Source organism: Phaseolus vulgaris, chromosome 9 (assembly GCF_051622355.1).
Source record: "Phaseolus vulgaris cultivar YP4 chromosome 9, ASM5162235v1, whole genome shotgun sequence".
NCBI classification, from domain to species: Eukaryota; Viridiplantae; Streptophyta; class Magnoliopsida; order Fabales; family Fabaceae; genus Phaseolus; species Phaseolus vulgaris.
The window spans coordinates 26856347-26863928 of NC_143506.1; the positions used below are offsets into that span (position 1 = coordinate 26856347).

Here is a 7582-nt window from a genome sequence, read left to right on the forward strand (position 1 = left end):
TCTCCTTTGTGTGGTCTAAGGATTTTGTCCCCACTACTATGAAGCTAATCAAGGTCTAGTGTGGGTTGGGATTGAAGGGTTACCTTTAGAGTATTGGCAGCCTCGGACTATTTTCTGTGTTACTTGTGACATCGTGATTTCTTTGTCTCTTATCACTGCACCATGAAGAAATCAAGAGGATTCTCTTATAAGAATCTTGGTTGACTTAATTGCTTGTGGAAAGACCTTGACTCACTTTTGTTGCAGAAGTGGAATATATGCCTTCTGTACTTTTTGCAAAATTATTGAACATAATCTTCCAATTGCAGGAAATGCAATTATGCATTAGGAGCTGTTCAGGGTAATCAGCAACAGCAACAGATTAAACAACATTATGTGGTCAAAAGGGATTCTGCTAGATCCAATGACGGAAAAGACTTACAAGAACAGCCTACAGATAGGAGATCTGATACCCTATAGGCAACTAAAGATACTGATAGCTTGGAAGGGATTTGAATAATTAAGAGGATGCCAATTCCTCTGAACACTCCTCTATTGGAACTAGGTTACCCTCTCCAGTTTTACCTCTTGATAATAGCTTGCTCTTTATAATGATATTGTTAATGACAATGAAAATAGAATATGAGCAACCTGATTTAGCATATTTTGAATAGGGATAGTTCACATAATGTAGATGTTGTGCAGGACCCTTTGTAGGTTTCTCTAGGTCCTGCGGCTAACCTGGATGATTCTCCTGTTGAGAAAGAATCTCAAAGCAGATTTGATACTAAACAAGGTTTGGTCTCAAAGTTTGGTCTCAAAGAACTGGGCTGATATGGTGCAAGAGGATGAAGAAACTCCTTTGGAAGCTAAGAAATGTGAAGAGGAATCGGTTCAGACCTCTAGAGAGCTTGGTAGCCCTCTTAAGAACCCTTCTATGACTGCCAAAAAATCCTCTAGAGCAGGTCCATCAAGGAGTATATGATGTAGATAAGGTTTTCTTTTGGAATATATGTGGTATTGCTAATGATAGGTAGCTTAACATGTTTAGTAATCTTTTGAATTAAAATAAATTTCATATTGTTTTCCTGGATTATGACTTCTTTTACTATTTTTCAAGAACTTTTTTTTGTGCTAAAATCAATTTTAAACTCGTTTAGGTCTCATCTCATTCTTCTTCTGGTATACCTATGCTTTGATGTTTGGTAGGTTGGATTTAAATATCAGTACTCTCACTAGTTGTATACAACACGTACTCTCACTAGTTGTATACAACACATTCCCGTTTCTTTGGATTTGTATGGAAATTTCTTAATTTAGTCAGTGTAAACTTATCAACACTTTAGATGTTCCTTTTTTACCAGGTCCAATGGCAAGTTTGAAAATCAGAGAGTGGATAGAAGATTGGACAGAGCTATATGTAATCTGGATTATTTGGATACTTGGAAGAATTGTAGATACATTAGAGGTTTTACTCCATCAGTTTTTTCAAGATGTGGCTACCACATCCTAAGCTTCAAAGTTTGGTGAAAATTTTTGGTCTGAATAGTTATGGCTTGCCCATGTTCATCCTTCACAAAAAAAAATTGCAAAGGATGAAAAATCACCTGAAGACTTGGAATATGAATGTGTTTGAAAACATTCATTATGATCTAAAATCATCCAGCCAGAACATCCATAGAATAAAGAGGTCGAAGATCCAAAACCTTGAAGAGGAGCTGACAAATAGTTGGGTCTATCTAGGTCTTATTGGGTATTTAGTGGGTCCAAGAAGATATTTGAAGAGGTTTAGGGTTTAGATGATAGAAAACCACTAGTCGTGAGAGCAACTACTAGAGTCATGGCAAGGAGAACATAAGAAGCAACTACTAGAGTCATGGCAAGGAGAACATAAGAAGCATGTGACTCATTTGACTTCAGCAGACCCAAGTTGTTATTATCAAGCGTCAGACTTTAGTTTGTACTTTTGCATAGAGAAGAATATGATTTTGTTAGCCATGTATTGGGCCAAATAGTATAGAATAATTGAGTGTCAGTTTAAAGTCTTAGTATGTTTATGGTTTCAATGATCTTTAATTAATTTACCAGATGAAGTGGAACTTGGCAAGAAGCATATGCATTTGTGATTTGATATGATACAGTTGTTTCATGTCTTTCAAGCTCTCAACTTATTGTGTTTAAATAAATAATTAAAACATTCATGGTCTTTAATATATATATATATATATATATATATATATATATTATTAAGAAGTGAGTTTAAGCCAAATTCATTTTCACAAAATTGGTTTGTAAGGTGAGTTCTATCCGATGTTTGATCTCCACATGTAATATTTAATTTTTGATTATAGTATTATTTTTTATTTATTATGCTTAGTTAAATATATAAAAGTTAAAAAAAATATTACTTGTTATTTTGAAAATAATTTTAAAAAAATTATATAAATTGACTTATTTAACCCATTAAAATTTAAAATGTGAATAATACTTTTTATAACTTAAATTTTCATTATTTAATATATTACTAAAATTTATTTTAATAACTTAAATATGAATTAATTAAAAGTCCAACCAACTTTGTACATTCATGCATCTCTGTAATAATTGCGAAAACCTTTTTAAAAAGTTTTAAATAATTTTAAATAAAACATAACTTCATTTCTTTATTAGCTTTAGCTTTAGTTAATCGCAAACCTCATATCTCATTTCAGTTTCAACAATTTCATTTTTTTTCACTCAAGTGTTTGAGATATTAATTTCATTATTTGAGATTATTAATTTCATAGTTAACCAGAAGATTCATTATATTCACATTTTTCGGTGTGAAGATAATTTATTTTTAATTTTATACTCTATTTTTATTGTAACTTGTTTTTTTTTTAATTTTATGGTTTCCAAAAAATTTAAAAAAAAAATAAACAACACTACAAAATTTATCTTAAACATCAATATTTACCACTACAAATAACCATCACCAATTAAAATTAAAAAAAAAATACATTATCCACCATACCACCATCCATTATGATCCTTGGAGCACACGTAATGTTTGGCGTTGCTTTCATGAATTTGGATTTCGTTGAGGAATTGAGCAAACGCAAATTGAATTAGAACGTGAATTTTTTCTCCAATGGCTAGAAGTGCTGAATCAGTATTTTTCATTGGCTTTAGTCAGTGGGTATTATTTGTCAAATAGTTATGGCTTATTGGTGAGTCCTTATGGTCTACGTCTTATTTATTTATGATATAAATAGACTAATGTTCACTTTTCGTAATTAATTTTAAACACATTTTAAATGAAACTTGAGTTTTGTGATAAGAATTTCCATTAGGTTTTAAGTAGAACTTTTAACTTTTTTTTATGTAACATTTAGTTGTGTTAGGCTCTCAAAATAAAATTAAGTTTATCTTAATGTGGTATAGGATCAACTTCGATTAATATGAGGAGTAATCGTGTTATGTGAAAAAAAATTGTATGTTATTATTTCTTTCACAAATTAATAGGGAGATATTGGAATTGTAATCAAAATTTAAAACACAACAAAGGTAAGAAAGAGTGAAGACTCTATAGACGATCCTCTAACAGATCGTCTAGCAACACTTAAGAATGTAGAAAACTTAAATGTTGATAGAAGATTAAAAATATCAAAGTAAATTGCAATGTAAACTAAAAGAAACAAAAAGAGATTGGAAAAAAGTAGAACTCATTACAACTATTAGATTCTTCAATTCACAATCGCTTCTAAATTGTCTAAAAACTCTACCAAGATAAAAAAAATAAAAAATAAAAATGAAAGTGTCTAAGAGTAAATTGCATAAGTGTTAAGTGCGAGAAAAATAAATTGTAAAAATGTAAAATGTTCTCTTTTGGAACAAAATGTATACTAAAATATAAAATATATTTAAAAAATATGTTAGAAATAATTTCATATTCCTTATCATCAACCTTGTAAACTACATAAAGATAAAGGGCAGAAAATTAAAGTGCAAAAAATGTAAAATAAAACATAATTAAATTTAAACAAAGACTTTTAATTCATTGTTACCCAATTCTAGAATTAAATTCACTTCAAAAGATAAAGTGTAGAATATAAAGAGTAGAGAGAAGAAGAATCTCAAGATAATTGAGAACTTCTATAGAACTAAAAACGACAAAACTATTAAGAAAAAACTAAACTAAATTACAACTACTGTCGCGCTTAAGTGTTTCTAATATACTCATTATGTATTTTTCTTCAACTAATATCTATTTATATAATTTCAAAGCTTTATAAATGGGTGGCTTTGAATTGGACCCACAAAATTTATCTACAACTAATTAAAGTAACTACATTGACTATCTTTAGCTTCTTTTCTTTGATTTTTGTTGAGCATCTAATGTTACTTTGATCATTGACCTTTGACCGTCTAGTACATATTTTAAATATTTTCACTCTTTCAACTCGGCCTTTTCCATTCTTTGTAGTATAAGTATCTTTAATAAAACTCTTTATGTCAAATACCAGTTTGAAAATGTTCCTTCAAAAGATCATAAACAACTCTTAAATGATTCAAGCAAAAAACAAGTTGAAAAATGCAATATTTATTATGTTTTTGTAAAAATTATAATTTTATATAGAAAATACAAATATAAACTAAGAACAGAAAATAAGAACCAAAGAAACCTCAAGGAAATGCAATTAGCCTAGAAAAATATGTGAAAATTGAGAGTTTTCACTCTTATCTTTATATTTCTTATTATAGGTGTAGAATCTTCCTTGACTTATCAACCATTTGTGGTTGTTGCATCTTTTGATCTTTTCTACATTTTTTTAATTGTTCGATGGAAATTGTCATGAACAAGCAATTCTCCTTTATCCTCGATTATACATTCATCAATGTGTGTGCACAAGCAATGCCATTGATCTAACGTTGTAGTGCATTTATTATATTTTGTTTTTCAAATGAATAAGTTAATGCACTATGTTTGCTAACTATGTTAGGAATGTCTCCGAAGAAGATCTATAAAAAATTTCACAACAAGTTTCCATGTTTAAAATCTCCTAAAGTCAAAGCATATCAAAAGGCATGTCGTGAAGAAAAGGACCAATGTTGCACTTTCCTCCCTATTGCATCTATTATCTTTTGTATGAAGATGTGACAACATCTAAAAAAAGGCATAAAATGCACTAATATAGGGAGATAAGCACCATTAGTTGTCAAAGAAAGAGTCCTGAAATTATCAACACTAAATGTTTGGTATAAAGCATTTAATGTACCTCATTATTCATCGAGACATACTAAGGAAAAAGAAAAAAAAAGAAGAAATGTCTAGAAATGTTGAGACAATGACTAGTTTTTATGTCCATAGTATAAAGAAGAAAAATAAGAAGAAATGAATGAGATAAATGAGCCAAAAAAGAAAAAAAAATTGTTTACACATCTTAGAGTCTACTCCAACTTTCTTTCTTTTATAAAACACTTTCTAAACAATGTATACATACATCACTATAAGAAATCTTAGATTTACATACTGATTATTACATACGAATTTGTATTCGTATATAAATTAAACGTTACATACGAATTCAATTCAATATGTAAATACACATTACATACGAATTTTTCTGTATGTAAACCAAAACTGATTACATACGGACATAACCCGTATGTAATTTTGGCGCCATAAAACGGGAAAAATTACATACGGATTTTATCCATATATAATGTATTACATATTTAATTAAAAAAATAGTTACATACGGATTTTATCTGTATATAAGGTTTTACATATTTAATTACAAATATTGAAATATTTACATAAAGATTATATCCATATATAATATGTTACATACGGATTCTATAAAGCAAAAAAATTACATACGAATTTTATCCGTATGTAACGAATTATATATTTAATTAAAAAAATATAGTTACATATGGATTTTTCCGTAAGTAAGTTATTATATATTTAATTAAAAAAATAGAAATTGAGAAAAAAAAGCATTAAAATCACATGTTAATAATATCAAAAACTTCATCGGAAATACTTCATCTCTCACCGGTGCCCCAAATTCATCGTGCTCTCTGAACCCTAAACTCTCTCTCTCTCCCCCCTAATCGTGGCCCCAAATTTCTGACGTCGTTGGTGGAGCTTGGAAGACGTTGTTGGTCAAGCTTGGAAGTCGTCGGTGGTGGAGCTTGGAAGACGTCGCTGGTGGAGCTTGGAAGACCTACTGGTAAGTAAATTCCCAAAAGCTCCATCTTTTAAGAGTGAAATTTTGACAAACCCTAATTTACGAAGGGGGCGAGTTCGAATCCAAAATCTTAAAGGTGGAGGCATACGAAGGTTGTTTTCGTGAGGAGGTAGAGCCTTCAGGAGTAGAACTGAAACCTTAAAGGTGAGTTTCGTCAATCTGGGCATGGAAAATGTAGAGTACAATGGCCATTTTTTTTTCTTTTGATATTTATTTTTTATCTAGGTCAGATAGTGTGGTGTTTGGAGAAACGCTTGCAGTGTGAATCTAATAGTTGCGTTTAGGTTAGTTTTTTGTTGATTGTGTCTATGATTGTTAATGTTCCTGTCTTTAAGATATATTGGAAAAGGTTTTTTATTTGGTTTTCGATTAGGTTTTATTTATTGAAATGAGAAATATATGTTTGGATTAAAGTTTAAATAAGTATATTTTGTGATAGCTAAACCCAATAAGGTCCAAAATAATTTTATGTACACGTGCTTATAGATATATATATAGGGAGGTGAATATAATATTTGTTATTATTGTGTATATTTGTTATTATTACCTGTCAATATTTGTTTTGTTGCATGTTTGTTGCACATGGATAATTGTTATTAATCCTAAGAAGATAGGAAGGTGCATTGGTAACAGAAAGTGGGCCTGCAATTAGCACTTGAAGATCATTGGTGCCCGGGACAGATAGTTTTCTGTTAGAGATAAAAGTTTAATGTGATTATTTTCAGTTGAGATTTGCTTATCTCCAGTGAGAGTTGTTGCATGTGCGGTGATAAAAGGAGATTGAGTCTCCAGGTAAAGGTACGATGTTTATTGCACGCGTTTCTAAACTGTTAGTTTTGGTGAGCCCTAGCTGACTTGATCATCAGAGTGTAAACAATAGGTAGGGTGTGTCTGATTCCAAAAGAGGTAGATCCAGGAGGAGACGTTCAACCTAGTCAACCAGCGGGAGAGTCAACCGGCAAGAACAAAAATAATAATTAAAATATTTTATCCATGAAAAAAAAAATTAAATTACCTCATAAAAACATTTCAAAAATAAAAGAATTTGAATTAAAAGCAATTTAAATTCTTGAAAATTTTTGAAGTTACATAGAGGTGATATGTGTATTTTTTTTCTTAATTTTATTAATTAAAAATAAATCTTATAGATTGGTAGGATCACATAGAAACGAAATAAATGCTCTTTATATCCTTTTAAAAGTCGAGGTTTTCTTTTATAAAATAATAATCCTTTCAAACGTTTATTTTATGAGATTCCTTTGCATTCCAGAATGATTTGGGGTTAGCACGTGAAAAAAATGTCTATGTGAAAATTCGAATTTAATAGGAAAAAAAAACGAATCTTCATTTTTTTTAATAAAGATTTT

The 7582-nt window shown here is 29.9% G+C and overlaps 1 long non-coding RNA gene across 1 annotated transcript; it reads left to right on the forward strand.

Annotated features, from left to right (window-relative positions):
- The first annotated feature begins 5642 nt into the window (after positions 1 to 5642).
- On the forward strand, positions 5643 to 7304 carry LOC150025228 (uncharacterized). Its single transcript, XR_016515628.1, has 3 exons — positions 5643 to 6359; positions 6941 to 7013; positions 7096 to 7304. It is a non-coding gene; the product is annotated as an uncharacterized LOC150025228 (long non-coding RNA).
- Positions 7305 to 7582: the final 278 nt, after the last annotated feature.